Genomic DNA, 15,498 nt, shown 5'->3' on the forward strand with positions numbered 1-15,498 from the left:
TTTTCTTTTTTGAGAAAAATATTTTGTATATTATTTCTAATCTATTTTCTTTACTGGTTTTAAGTTTCTAGTTTGAAAATACTCTTTGAACTTTGTTTGTTCTTACCAAGTTCTTCAAAGTTATTGTTCTAAGTATTCCTTTTTTTGTGGTTCTTGTTGTATTAAAAGTAGTTGGTAATAATCTCATACTTTTTGGCAAAGTGTCAGCCATTAACGGATTTGATAAGTCTTTACCCGCTACCGTTTGAACGGGACTTGCTGTACCTTTAGCTGATACAGTAGCTTTCTCTACATTCTTTGGGGAATGTACACCATTCTTATCCATTTTAAATTGAGATGGAGAACTCTTTTGTTCCTTTGGATATTCTTCCATTTGTAATGGTTTGGTCTGGTTGATTTCAAAGTGTAAATTTTTTATTCTCTCTTGTAGAAGGTGGATATGTTGGGTCATTTTTTCTTTTTCTCTTTCGAGTCTCTCAATAGTTTGGTTTTGTATTTTGAAGCCGTCTGTCATTGAAGAGCAGTGATCACAAAATATTATTTTGTTTGTGTCTTTTCGGATATTATATTGTAGGAAAGGATTTGTGGTTTGTCTTAAGGCTGGACTTATGAAATAATTTGGTCCTAGAGTTCCTCTTGTGTAATCCAGAGCTTCGTTTAGGTCATTGAACCCTTTGAAGAGGGGGGTGGGGAAGTCTTTTATTGAGTATATTACCTCTGTCCATGTCTGGAAAATTTCAGCCTGTCTTCCTTGGACTACCACATAGAATTTGAATTTTTTGTTTTCACTCTTTTCTGTAAAATAATGGCTTAACGAGTTCATTATAGAAATGAAGTAACTATGTTCTCATGGTACTTTGTTATATGCTATCCACAGATTGTCTATCAAATACCTTTGTGGTCTATCTATTTTTGTTTCTGGCTTTACCCTGAAACTTAAGTTAGATGGGGGTAAAATATTAAATTTTGTCTTCCGAAATGCAGTCTTTCCATGCTTGGGGTATTCAGTCTTGCCTCATCTAATTTTGTTTGGGGTTTGAACAAGGTGTTCCTCAATAAAGTCTGGAGGTATAAGTCTTTGTCCCTTTGGTGTGTAGTGTTGCTTGAGCTGGAGGCCCTGACTTTATCTTTTCGTGTACTCATGCTGAAAATAAATAGTTAGTCTTCATGAGCCTGCTAAGCTGATCTGCTAAAGAATTATCTTTCCCATTTATGTGTTCTAGAGATATATTATATATTGACGTGGCATCTAAAAAGTTTAACCATCTTCTTTTACTACTACTCTTTCCACTATTTTTTGATGAAATTTCACAAAAGCTTCGCAATCAGTCCTTACTAAAATCTCCTTTTTATTGATGATATATAATTTAAAGCTATTTAGGCCGTAGATTACTGCTAGTATTTCTGCGTCTATACTACTCATATTTCCTTTTTCTTTGTATTTTCCGCTTTGATAGGCGCAAATTTTTCCATCTTTTTTATCTCCATACTTATATTTCTTTGTTTTAAGTACTGCTCCCCACCCTTCTAGACTTCCATCCATTTCTACTATTGGATAGTCAATTTTCAACGGGAGAGATAAGTCTGGTATGGTTCTAATTAACCATTTGTTTAAGTTTTTGTAATAACTTTATGTCTTCCGTATTGAACGTCTTTTGTCCATTAGTTCCTGTTTTTGAATATAGGGGTCCTGCTACTTTTCCTAGGTCTTTTATAAAATTTCTTGCACAATTTAAAATTCCTAGAAATTTTTGTAAATCTTTAGTTTTGTCTAATTTATCTGGTATATCTAGGACTTTCTTTGCTATGTGAGGTTGTAATTTAATTTTTCCATTTCCAATTTCTACTCCTAGAAAATTTATGAGATTTTACATAATTCCATTTTTTTCTACTAATTATGATTCCGTTGTCAACAAATAACTTAAATACCGTTTGTAGATGTCCTAGATGTTCTTTATTATTATTACTGAATACTAAAATATCGTCTATGTATACCAAAATAAAGTTTTTATAGACTCTAAAAATATTATCCATTTCTCTTTGGAAAATTGGGGGGAGGGGGGTTGTTTTTAGTCCGATAGGCATTACTAACCATTCGAAATGTCCTTCTGGACAAGTAAAAGCAGTCCATTCTATACTATCTTCATGAATTTTTACTTGCCAGTATCCGGACTTGCAATCGAACTTACTAAAAATCTTTCTTTCCTGTATTCTATTTATTAGCTCTGTTTTATATGGTAGCTTATATCCGTCCATTCAAGTGTTATCATTGAGTCTTTTGTAATTTATAACCATTCTTGCTTTTCCTATTACTATTTCACTATGATTTCTTACCATGAATGTTGTTGATCTATGCCTTGATGTTTATCTTCTCATTACTCTTAACTTTAGTAACTCTCTTATTTGGTCTTCAAATTCTCTCAGGTCTTCATTTGTTGATTCTATAGAGGCTGTTTTTACCGTGTATCCTAGGTTAATTATGTCTAGTCTGCCGATTATGTGATTGGCGTCCCAATGCTTCAGGGGTCTTTCTCCGATTATATCTAGTTTATCTAGAATTAAAATTACCTCTTCTAGATCCTTTTGATTTTTTATTACTCCTATGTGTTGTAACCCTCTTTTAAAATTGTAAAGCCCTGTATTTATTTCTATTAAGTTGTAATTCTTTTCTACATCTTCCGTATCTGAAAGACTAAGTTCTAATAGTTCAATTTCTTCCTTTTCATCTGTAATATGTATCTTTATACAAGTGCATTCGTCTCCTTTGTCACATTTTGAAGTATTTGGGTTAGGTTTATTAGTTTCTATGAGATACCTAGATTTTGTTGGAAAAGATTCTGTTGTTATTGTGGTTTGGGTAGTGTTTTTTGAGAATATTATTCCATCTCATGTAAGAAGACAACTTCCATTATTATGTAGTAAGAAGTCTAATCCTAAAACAAAGTCTGCCCTAATATTTAGATCTCTTGCCTAGATCTTTTCTAACTTATAGGTGGGTTTATAGAAGTCTGCACACGTGTTTAAAAAACTTATTTTTGCATTACTAACGTAATGCTTATATATGTTAGAATATCCATCAATTTGCATGACGCTTTGTGGTTCTAGGAAATCTTTTATTATTTCTAGAGGCAAATTGCATCTATTTATTATACTATTTGTACATCCTGAATCTACTAGAGCGAGGGTTTCTATCTCGTAGTCCTGAATTCTTATTCTAGTCAAGATTTTTATGGTATTAATTTTTTTGTCTTCGTTACAAATTAATCCTTCAAATGACTTATCGTCTTCCTTTTTGTTTAAGAGTTCTATTTCTAGTTCGGGCAATATATGGTTAATTTGGTTGGTTTCTTTTATTTCCACGCCTTTCCCTTTTTCTAGTTTACTCATTCTTTCTTCTAAATTATCTATCCTATCCTCTAATGTTTTTAGCTATTTTTCTTGTGTAATAGCTTGTTCGTCTCTGACCTTAATGTTGAATACCTTATCAATGCACCGAATGCATCCTTCTATGTAGCAGTTCATGCATTTCGCTCTTCTATCTTTACTTTGATATCTTGTGAAATTAAAACATTGTTGGCTATCCAAACATTTTCCTTTGCAAAATTTGTGGTCACATTGTATATTGACAAAGGTGTAATCTTTTAGGTTGTTTAAATCTAGCTTCTCTAATCCTACTTCGTTTATTAATGTTTCTTCTTCTGAATCTGATGAATCTTGTCTTCCTCCTTCTACGACATCTATGCTTATTACTGAATATATAATTTCGTTATCTGATATATATTCGTCTACATTTATCAGGGTTTCTGGGAAATCTTCTATAAGCTAGGCATTTCTTGTCCTATTGTTGTTTCTTCTGGGACAAGTATTGGCCAGATGCTCTTCACTTCCGTATGTGAAACAAGCTAGTCTATTTTTGTAAATTTTGTTATTATTATGTTTTCTTACATGTCTGTCTTTATTTAGGTAAGGTTTTCTTGCCATTGATTTTCTTAAATAGTACTTTTTCTTAGGTTTGTATTCATGTGTACTTTGATATGTTTCTATACTTTCTTTGTGGTTTACTTTGGTCGTAACTTTGTGTTGTATATATATTTTTACAGAAACCAGTCTCACTTTGTTTCAAGTTTCAACAGTTTTTATATTTGTATATTTATACATTTTTCTTGTAGTACTTCCATTACATGTTGTATTTTATGTCCTATGGACCAATTTGCGTTTGGATTTTGCAATACTCCTTCTCTTTTATTCCATCTTTCTTCTACTTCTCTTCCTAGGGCACCAGGGAGCGTATTGAAAAGTTTCTTTCCTAAACTTTGGTCAAACGCGTTCCCACTTATGGCACAATAATAGAAGAAGTCTTTTAGGAAGTTTTTTATATGGCACTAGTTATTTATGCTAAGTTGTTCTAGTTTTATTAACGCATTATTTTGTAATACTACTAATCCGCTATTTGGGTCTTCTCCTGTTATTAGACTGTGTATTTTACTAGTAAAGTTGTACAGGTTTGGTCCCATGTTTACCAATTCTTGGAACTCTTGAGGGTAAGCTACTTTGTATGCCTCTCATACTCCTTTAATTGATTCTCCTAAAGAGGTCTCCATATACCTATACATGGTTTCTGCATTTGTTTCACTGTAGTGATATATGTAGTCTGCTACCACTATACCTTTCCATACGTCTATTACTGAATTCAAATAACTGGGGGTCATTGCATCGGCATTCTTATTCCTATTGGTCTAACCATTTATGGTTCTGTAGTTGGGTCTTGTCTAAAAACTCTATGCCTTGGTAAGTTTCCTATGGTATATTCTACCGGTGATACAAGTGTGGTTTTTTGGAAGGGACTTGAGCTAGTCAAGGCGGTTTTCATAAACTCTTTTAAGCTGCGTGTTGTTTCGTCATCACTTTCTTATTGTATATCTTCTTTCTCTCTATATTCGTAATTGTCTGTTCTAACTCTGCATTCTTTAAAGTGTTTTTCTACAAGAGAGAAATTTATTCCTCTTAGTTTACAGCCTTTACATCTAAAGATTGCTTTTTCATCTAATTCGTGTATTTCTTTGGCTTTGTTTATTGATTTATCAACTTCATAGTCGCCTGCTTTTATGATTTGGATATTCATTCCTTCCATGTTTATTGTTGTTTCGCTGGTGTTGTCGTCGAGGTCTTCATCTATTTCTCTTTGGTCTGAATATTTATAGTCGGTAAATCTGATTGACGTCTGTCCTTTATTATTAATGTATGTAAGGTGATCATTCGGTCTTAGAACTTCCTTTTTACAAAAAAATTTCTAAATTCCATTCTCTACCAACATATTCTTCCGAGTTTATTTTTAAGGATTTCATTAATTTTATTCCCTTATTTCCCATTAAACCTACTGCATTGTCTATTTTGATTTTGAACTTGGAGTTGCTGCTATTGGCTAATTTTCCTGTGAAGCCTACGCCCTACGCCCACTAGCAAATTATTTCCACAATTCATTTCTTCTTAACCTTTAGTTTGAATTCCTATTTTTATGTATTTACCAAATTCATTTGAATTTATCATAAAGTCTGGGCTACAGTAAAATATTCCTCCGTTGTTGGTCATATCTACTTATGTTAGACCTATTATAGATCTTTTTGATTCTGCCATCTATCATCATATAAAGTAACTAGTACTTTTGTTCCTAGATTTTTCCTAGTTAAACCCTTAAGTCCAATTACTACTAATCCCATATGCATGAGATTCATCCTTCTTTTTAGTATTTCTTTCATTGATTCTTTGCTAATTAAACTTATACTTTCACTATTGTCCCCTGATATGCACATCTGCTCCTCTCAATAGTGTCTATATAACTTTGTTTGTGAAGAAAATAGTCCTGTATAATAGAGTACTTGTGGGTTTACAAGTTTTAGTCTATTTTGCTGGAAGATTTCTATATCTTTGTCTACATCTATTATTTCATCTAGTTGTTGACTGCTACTAGGTCTGGATGAGTTCATTATTCTAGCTAACATATTATTTCCTAATCTATCTTATGAGAAACTGGCCCTTTGTCTTTCTTGAGAGGTTCTACCCCTGCTTGAAAGAAAGTCCATACCTTGTCCCCTTTTGTCACTTTAGGTCTATCCTTTTGCGTTTTCTTTGGTGGTTTTATTTTCTAATAAAATGTCTAATTTTTTATTAATTTTTGCTATCTTATCTTCTAGTTTTCTGTTTAATTCTAATAGTACGAATATTATTAGATTATTTTGTTTTACTCCTATTAGATCTGTTTTTCCTGGTGGTGTATAATCTAATAAACCTTTGGGATTTACTTGAAATTGTGCTACCACTTTTAAAACTTCTTGATTAAAAGGATCGCTAATGAAAGGGTTAAGTCTTTAATTTGGTTTTACTTTTCTTTTATTTCTTTAGATTCCTTGTGGAGATGTTCTAGTCTTTTATTTATTTCTTCTATTGTACTATTGTTATTTATGTTATTATTATTTGCTATAATCCTTTGTAATTTTGTATTTGTATCTAGTTGTTGTGTTTTTAAGAAATCGAAGTTTATCTAATAATTTTTTATGTTGGTTTTGCAGGTTCTCTAAAGTTTCTATTGACTTCAGTATTCTATCGTCTTTTATCTGAGTGTGTTCTGCTAGATTTATTATTAGGTTTGTAATAGTGTTTAAGTGATGCTTATCGCTATGTAAGATGTGGTCTCCTTCTGTAAAATTACACTTGATTATGGAACCAAGCTTTAGCCTTCTATATTTTTTCTCAGAAATTATTTTTAAGTCTAAATATTCTAGATTCTTTGAACTTCCTATTGTAGTATTTTAAAGCAAGATATAAAGTATTTTCTTTTCTATCATAATATTCTTGTCGAATTGTTGGCGGAAATGTTTAATTCTAGATCCTATTCTTGATAATTGTAAATCTATATGTCTAATTTGTTGATTTATTAAATTTATTTCTATCGATGTTGAAGGGTCTTGATACAATTGTCGTTGTTCTAAATATAATTGTCTTTTTTCTATCAGAAAGTCGTATAAATTTGAAAAATTTTCTTTTATCTTTAAAAGATACCAATGATATTCTTGGTCAAGTATTATCTATCTTTCGTAAGGTTGAGGCTTTCGTTTAGCTATTCGGGTTGGCATATATTTAAAATATTAAATGTTTTTAACAGATGATCTACTAGGATTGTAACATAAGCTCTAATACAAAAATAAAAAGTTCGTTTAAATAAATAAAAGGTCGCTCAAATTAGAAGGTGAATTATGTTGTAAAATCCTACTCAGTACTCCCTCCTCCGGTACCCCAAAGAATGTAGAGAAAGATATTGTATCAGCTAAAAGTACAGCTAGCCCCATTCAAACGGTAGCAGTTAAGACTTATCAAATCCGTTAATGGCTGACACTTTGCCAAAAAGTGTGAGAATAATACCAGCTAGTTTTAATACAACAAGAACCACAGAAAAAGGAAAAAAGACTAGAGGATTCCTGTTAAAAAGAAAGAAATACAAAAAAATCGAACAAATGATACAAAGTTCCCTCCACAAGTTACTCAATGAAAAGACTAAGGAAGTTATAAGTGAAAACCCGAACCAGAGACTGCAGAGACTGAGGATTCAGGAAGTAACAAATACAACTCATCGCTAGAACAATTTGCTCAAGACCCAAACGAAGACGACGACTCAGGGATGAGTTTCGACTCCATAGCATTACACAACCTAGACACGTAGAAAATATGTAAGCAATGACGAATAACGAGAAAAGACAAAGAATGATAAGTAATCCATGACATAATAGACCATTACTGATCTAAAGTGGACAAGAAAAAGGACAATTATGTTGAAAAATCTTTCAAATGCCATGTGACGATGGGGTCCAAAGAACACCCGGAAGGTAAAGAAAGATTATTCAATATTTTGAAAATGAATTTTCAAATCTGGAGAAGGACATCCTCGCCTATAAATATAAGACCATTTGCTAGAAGAAAAGACAGAAAGAGAGCAAGAGCGAAGAGCAAGCGGAGTATAGCAAAGAGAAAAAATTAGTTAGCTTTACATTTCTCCTTCCCTTAAAAAAACTAAAAAAATAAAAAAGAGAGTGAAGTTTTTTTGTAAAAAGAGTGTGAGTGTTTATTTTCTGAAGTAGCTGCAAGGTCACCCGGGGACTCCCGAAAGGGAAACCTCTCTCCGACCACTATCATGTAAGTAGTTATATGTTTTTTAAATCTTAGTAGTTTCTCCCCAGTTCATGTATTATGCATATATAGTACTGTTAATATAATTATATGATGTTCATACATATACTATTTATACTCATATAATGAATCCTTACTTACTCTTAGTAAATGTTTAGTTCCTTACCGTTCTAGTAACAACAATGGATTAACCTGTAAAATACCTAGGGAAGTTGAAAGTCCGTCATGGTCAGAGAACCGAAGGACTGTGTATCCCGGGGTTTGGTTAAAGAAGAAGTTGCTAAGAACATAGACTAAGGAAAAGAGATGAACAGAGTAAAAAAAAAAGGTAATTTTGGAAGAAATTACGTAGATTTAGTAATAACAAACTACTAAACTAGATAAGGGAACTGGAGGAGGGAGTACTGAGTAGGATTTTACAACATAATTCACAAAAACAATATAACACACCTTCTAATTTGAGCGACCTTTAATTTTTATAAACGGCATTTTTATTTGGTATCAGGGCTTATGTTACAATCCTAGTAGACAACCTGTTAAAAGTATTTAATATTTTAAATATATGCCAACCCGAATAGCTAAACGAAAGCCTCGACCTTACGAAAGACAGATAATACGCGACCAAGAATATCATTGGTATCTTTTAAAGATAAAAGAAAATTTATCAAATATATACGACTTTCTGATAGAACAAAGACAATTATATTTAGAACAACGACAGTTGTATCAAGGCCCTTCATCATTGATAGAAATAAATTTAATAAATCAACAAATTAGACATATATATTTACAATTACCAAGAATAGGGTCTAGAATTAACCATTTCTGCCAACAAGTTCGACAAGAATGTTACGATAGAAAAGAAAATAATACGTTATATCTTGCTTAAAAATACTGCAATAGGAAGTTCAAAGAATCTAGAATATTTAGACTTAGAAATAATTTCTGAGAAAAAATATAGAAGGCTAAAGCTTGGTTCCATAATCAAGTGTAACTTTACAGAAGGAGACCATATCTTACATAGCGATAATCATCACTTAAACACTATTATAGACCTAATAATAAATCTAGCAGAACACACTCAGATAAAAGACGATAGAATACTGAAGTCAATAGAAACTTAGAGAACCTGCAAAACCAACATGAAAAATTATTAGAAAAAATAGAAAATAATTTCAATTTCTTAAAAACACAACAACTAGATACAAATACAAAATTACAAAGGATTATAGCAAATAATAAAAACATAAATAACAATAGTACAATAGAAGAAATAAATAAAAGACTAGAACATCTCCACAAGGATTCTAAAGAAATAAAAGAAAAGTTAAACCAAATTAAAGATTTAACCCTTTCATAAACGATCTTTTTTGTCAAGAAGTTTTAAAAGGGACAACACAATTTCAAGTAAATCCCGAGAGTTTATCAGATTATACACCACCAGGAAAAACAGATCTAATAGGAGTAAAACAAAATAATCTAATAATATTCGTACTATTAGAATTAAACAGAAAACTAGAAGATAAGATAGCAAAAATTAATAAAAAATTAGACACTTTATTAGAAAATAAAACCACCAAAGAAAACGCAAAGCAGGATAAAAATATACAAGATCTAATAGAACAACTAAAGAAAACAGAAATAACACCCCAAAAAGATAGACCTAAAGTGACAAAAGGGGACAAGGCATGGACTTTCTTTCAAACAGGGGTAGAACCTCTCAAGAAAGACAAAGGGCCAGTTTCTCTCAAGATAGATTAGGAAATAATATGTTAGCTAGAATAATGAACTCATCCAGACCTAGTAGCAGTCAACAACTAGATGAAATAATAGATGTAGACAAAGATATAGAAATCTTCTAGCAAAATAGACTAAAACTTCTAAACCCACAAGTACTCTATAATACATGACTATTTTATTCACAAACACACTTATATAGACACTATAGAGAAGAGCAAATGTGTATATCAGGAGAGAATAATGAAAGTATAAGTTTAATTAGCAAAGAATCAATGAAAGAAATACAAAAAAGAAGGATGAATCTCATGCATATGGGATTAGTAGTAATTGGACTTAAGGGTTTAACTAGGAAAAATCTAGGAACAAAAGTACTAGTTACTTTATATGATGATAGATGGGAAGAATCAAAAAGATCTATAATAGGTCTAACACAAGTAGATATAACTAACAACGGAGGAATATTTTACTGTAGCCCAGACTTTACGATAAATTCAAACGAATTTGGTAAATACATAAAAATAGGAATTCAAACTAAAGGTTAAGAAGAAATGAAATGTGGAAATAATTTGCTATTGTGCGTAGGCTTCATAGGAAAATTAGCCACTACCAGCAACTCCAAGTTCAAAATCAAAATAGACGATGCAGTAGGTTTAATGGGAAATAAGGGAATAAAATTAATGAAACCCTTAAAAATAAACTCGGAAGAATATGTTGGTAGAGAATGGAATTTAGAAATTTTTTGTAAAAAGGAAGTTCTAAGACCGAATGACCACCTTACATACACTAACAATAAAGGACAGACCTCAATCAGATTTACCGACTATAAATATTCAGACCAAAGAGAAATAAATAAAGACCTCGACGACAACACCAGTGAAACAACAATAAACATGGAAGGAATGAATATCCAAATCATAAAAGAAGACAACTATGAAGTAGATAAATCAATAAACAAAGCCAAAGAAATACACGAATTAGATGAAAAAGTAATCTTTAGATGTAAAGGCGGTAAACTAAGAGGAATAAATTTCTCTCTAGTAGAAAACGACTTTAAAGAATGCAGAGTTAGAACAAGCAATTACAGATATAGACAGGAAGAAGATATACAAGATGGAAGTGATGACGAAACAACACGCAGTTTAAAAGAGTTTATGGAAACCGCCTCGACTAGCTCAAGTCCCTTCCAAAAAACCACACCTGTACCACCGGTAGAATATACCATAGGAAACTTACCAAGGCATAGAGTCTTTAGATAAGACCCAGCTACAGAACCAAAAATGGTTAGACCAATAGGAATAAGAGTGCCTATAGAAGCTCCTATTAAACTTCAAGACAGGGAAGATAGAGGAAAAATACCAAATAAAGAAGCACATGACCCCCAGTTATGGAATTCAATAATAGACATATGGAAAGGTATAGTGCTAGCAGACTACAGACAACACTACAGTGAAATGGATGCAAAAACCATGTATAGGTATATGGAGACCTTTTTAGGAGAATCAATTAAAGGAGTATGGGAGACATACAAAGTAGCTTACCCTCAAGAGTTCCAAGAATTGGTAAACATGGGACCAAACCCGTACAACTTTACTAATAAAATACACAGCCTAATAACAGGAAAAGACCCAAATAGCGGATTAGTAGTATTACAAAAGAATGTGTTAATAAAACTAGAACAGCTTAGCATAAATAATTGGTGCCATATAAAAAAAAACTTCCTAAAAGACTTCTTCAATTATTGTGCCATAAGCGGGAATGCGTTTGACCAAAGTTTAGGAAAGAAACTTTTCAATAAGCTCCCTAGAGCCCTAGAAGAGAAATAAAAGAAAGATGGAATAAAGAGAAGGAGTAATGCAAATTGGTCCATAGGACATAAAATACAACATGTAATAGAGGTACTACAATAAAAATGTACAAATATACAAATACAAAAATAGTTGAAACAAAGTGAGACTGGTTTCTGTAAAAATATATATACAACACAAAGTTACGATCAAAGTAAACCACAAAGAAAGTATAGGAAAACATATCAAAGTACACAGGAATACAAACCTAAGAAAAAGTACTATTTAAGAAAATCAACGGCAAGAAAACCTTACCTAAATAAAGACAGACATATAAGAAAGCATAATAATAACAAAATTTACAAAAATAGACTAGCTTGTTTCACATGCGGAAGTGAAGAACATCTGGCCAATACTTGTCCCAGAAGAAACAACAGTAGGACAAGAAATGCCCAGCTTAAAGAAGATTTCCAAGAAACCCTAATAAATGTAGACGAATATATGTCAGATAACGAAAGTATATATTCAGTAATAAGCATAGATACCGTAGAAGGAGGAAGACAAGATTCATCAGATTCAGAAGAAGAAACATTAATAAACGAAATAGGATTAGAGAAGCTAGATTTAAACAACCTAAAAGATTACACCTTTGTCAATATACAATGTGACCACCAATTTTGCAAAGGAAAACGTTTGGATAGCGAACAATGTTTTAATTGCACAGGATGATATCCAAGTAAAGATAGAAGAGTGAAATACATGAACAGCTAATAGAAGGATGCATTCGGTCCATTGATAAGATATTCAATATTAAGGTAGAGACGAACAAGTTATTACAAAAGATAAATCGCTAAAAGCATTAGAGGATAGGATGGATAATTTAGAAGAAAGAATGAGTAAACTAGAAAAAGGGAAAGGTGTGGAAATAAAAGAAACCAGCCAAATTAACCATAAATCGCCCGAACTAGAAATAGAAATCTAAAACAAAAAGGAAGACGATAAGTCGTTTGAAGGATTAATTTGTAACGAAGAGAAAAAAATTGATACCATAAAAATCTTGACTAGAATAAGAATTCAGGACTACGAGATAGAAACCCTCGCTCTAGTAGATTCAGGATGTACAAAGAGTATAATAAATAGATGCATTTTGCCTCTAGAAATAATAAAAGATTTCCCAGAACCACAAAGTGTCATGCAAATGGACAGATCTTCTAAGATATATAAGCATTACGTTAGTAATGCAAAAAATAAGTTTTTTAAACACGTGTGCAGACTTCTATAAACCCACCTATAAGTTAGAAAAGATTTGGGTAAGAGATCTAAATATTAGGGTAGACTTTGTTTTAGGATTAGACTTCTTACTACATAATAATGGAAGTTGTCTCCTTACTAGAGATGGAATAATGTTCTAAAAAAACACTACCCAAACAATAATAACAACAAAATCTATTCCAACAAAATCTAGGTATCTCATAGAAACTAATAAACCTAACCCAAATACTTCAAAATGCGACAATGGAGAAGAATGCACTTGTACAAAGATACATATTATAGATGAAAAGGAAAAAATTGAACTATTAGAACTTAGCCTTACAGATACAGAAGATGTAGAAAAGAATTATAGCTTAATAGAAATAAATACAGGGCTTTACAATTTTAAAAGAGGGTTACAACATGTAGGAGTAATAAAAAATCAAAAGGATCTAAAAGAGGTAATTTTAATTCTAGATAAACTAGATATAATCGGAGAAAGACCCCTGAAGCATTAGGACGCCAATCACATAACCTGTGACTAGACATAATTGTTCCAGAATACAAGGTAAAAACAGCCTCTATAGAATCAACAAATGAAGACCTGAGAGAATTCGAAGACCAAATAAGAGAGTTACTAAAGTTATAAGTAATCAGAAGATCAACATCAATGCATAGATCAGCAGCATTCATGGTAAGAAATCATAGTGAAATAGTAAGAGGAAAAACAAGAATGGTTATAAATTACAAAAGACTCAATGATAACAGCCGAATGGACGGATATAAGCAACCAGATAAAACAGAGCTAATAAATAGAATACAGGGAAGAAAGATTTTTTGTCGCGCCCCGAGCTACACCCTGGGCGGGACTAGCACTTGAAGACCATTGCTGGCCCCAAGCGAACCCTTGGCCTGGCTTACTTAACTCAGCGGAAGACAACATTCATATCTATAATGATCAATGAACTTAATTGAACTGAATAAAGAAATAACTGAGAATGTTTTAAAGGTTAAACATTCAACTTGGCCAAAAGTGGCAACCCAAGTTTTAACAATAAGAAAATATAATGAAAAGGCTCAAAGGACTAACATCTGACTGTCTATGAAGCCTCTAAAAAAATTGAGATGGATGTTGGGACAACCTCCACAACATCCTAATGAACTAACTAGAAAGCAATAAAAAGGAGTCCTCTAGAATGCAAAGAGGCTCATCGACTGACTCTGAACTACTCACTGGATCAACGATGCGCTGGAATGCCCATCCTAGTTACCTGTGTCTGCACCATAATAAGATGCAGGCCAACTGGCATTAGTACATTGAATGTACGAGTATGCTAGTTGGAATGCTAACAATCATAAGCTTGAAAGGGAATCTGAAAGAAACACTTACCTTGGCTCTTCTCAACTCATGAATACTTACTGAACTCATTTCAATATAAAGCAGTTTAAACAAGTGCAATATAAAGAAAAACTGTTTAAAAACATGATGTCAACTCTGTGTGTACAAGGATACAACATAAATCTAAAATGTATGTAAAAATACAATAAACTGATGTATATAAAAATGCAATAACTTCTGTGGGAGTTTCTCTAACCAACAACCATCACATTAGAGCTATAGTGATGATACAACGATCTACCTCACGCTACCAGCGTATGAACCTGAACTGCCTAATGGATCCACTAGTCTATTTCGAAAAGGATACATCTAAAAAGTATGACCCTTTTCTACCCATGGTGGCTACATGGTTCGATGGTGACGTGAGTTATCTAAACTCATGCTCGTCCCCAATTCGGTGCTCAATACTACTCCCAAAATATACTGGCTCTTATGTTTTAAAAACATACTCATTCTGTGATTTAAGATTAGTGCTCAAAAACTTAGCTCGAAGGCTATCTTGGAAATCTCAGTTTCCCAGCTTGCTTCATTTAGAAAGCTATTACTCTTTTCTGAAAACTAGCCCGAAAGCTCTTTGGAAATCTCAATTTCCGCTTTTATTTAAAATGTGAAAATGTTTTTAAATCTCTTTGGGAATACATAGTCCCCATATACTTCTTTGAAGAAAAGAACTTCAACTTTACTCTTTACTGAACTCAAAACTTAGGTCTTAAAACAAAGTTAAAATGTTTGTAAAAGACTTATGAAAACTTGAAATGAACTCCTCTTACTTGACTCTTGACTTTGATCTTAACTGCTCTTAACTTGACTCTTAACTGATCCTTGAATTGAATTATGGATTCAAGGATTAAGATTGGAGTTTGGAAAGATCTCATGTTGTTTAGGAATGATTCTAGATAGCTAAACATGAGAAAAAAAACCAAAAATCAATATTTGAAGGTGGGTCCGCGATGCAGAGGCATAATTTAATTTTGGTTTCGAAAGCGTCTTTTGAGGCAGAACACCTCGTGTCAGCTCCGCGACGCGAAGCTGAAATTTCAATTCTAGGAACAGGTTGCGTGAAGCGCTCCCATGTTCAGATTTCGCCCGTCGAAATTTCTTCTTCGTTTTTCTTTCCCAATCCACCCAAACTCAATTCTTTTTCTT

Source organism: Solanum stenotomum, chromosome 6, assembly GCF_019186545.1.
Source record: "Solanum stenotomum isolate F172 chromosome 6, ASM1918654v1, whole genome shotgun sequence".
Taxonomy (NCBI): domain Eukaryota; kingdom Viridiplantae; phylum Streptophyta; class Magnoliopsida; order Solanales; family Solanaceae; genus Solanum; species Solanum stenotomum.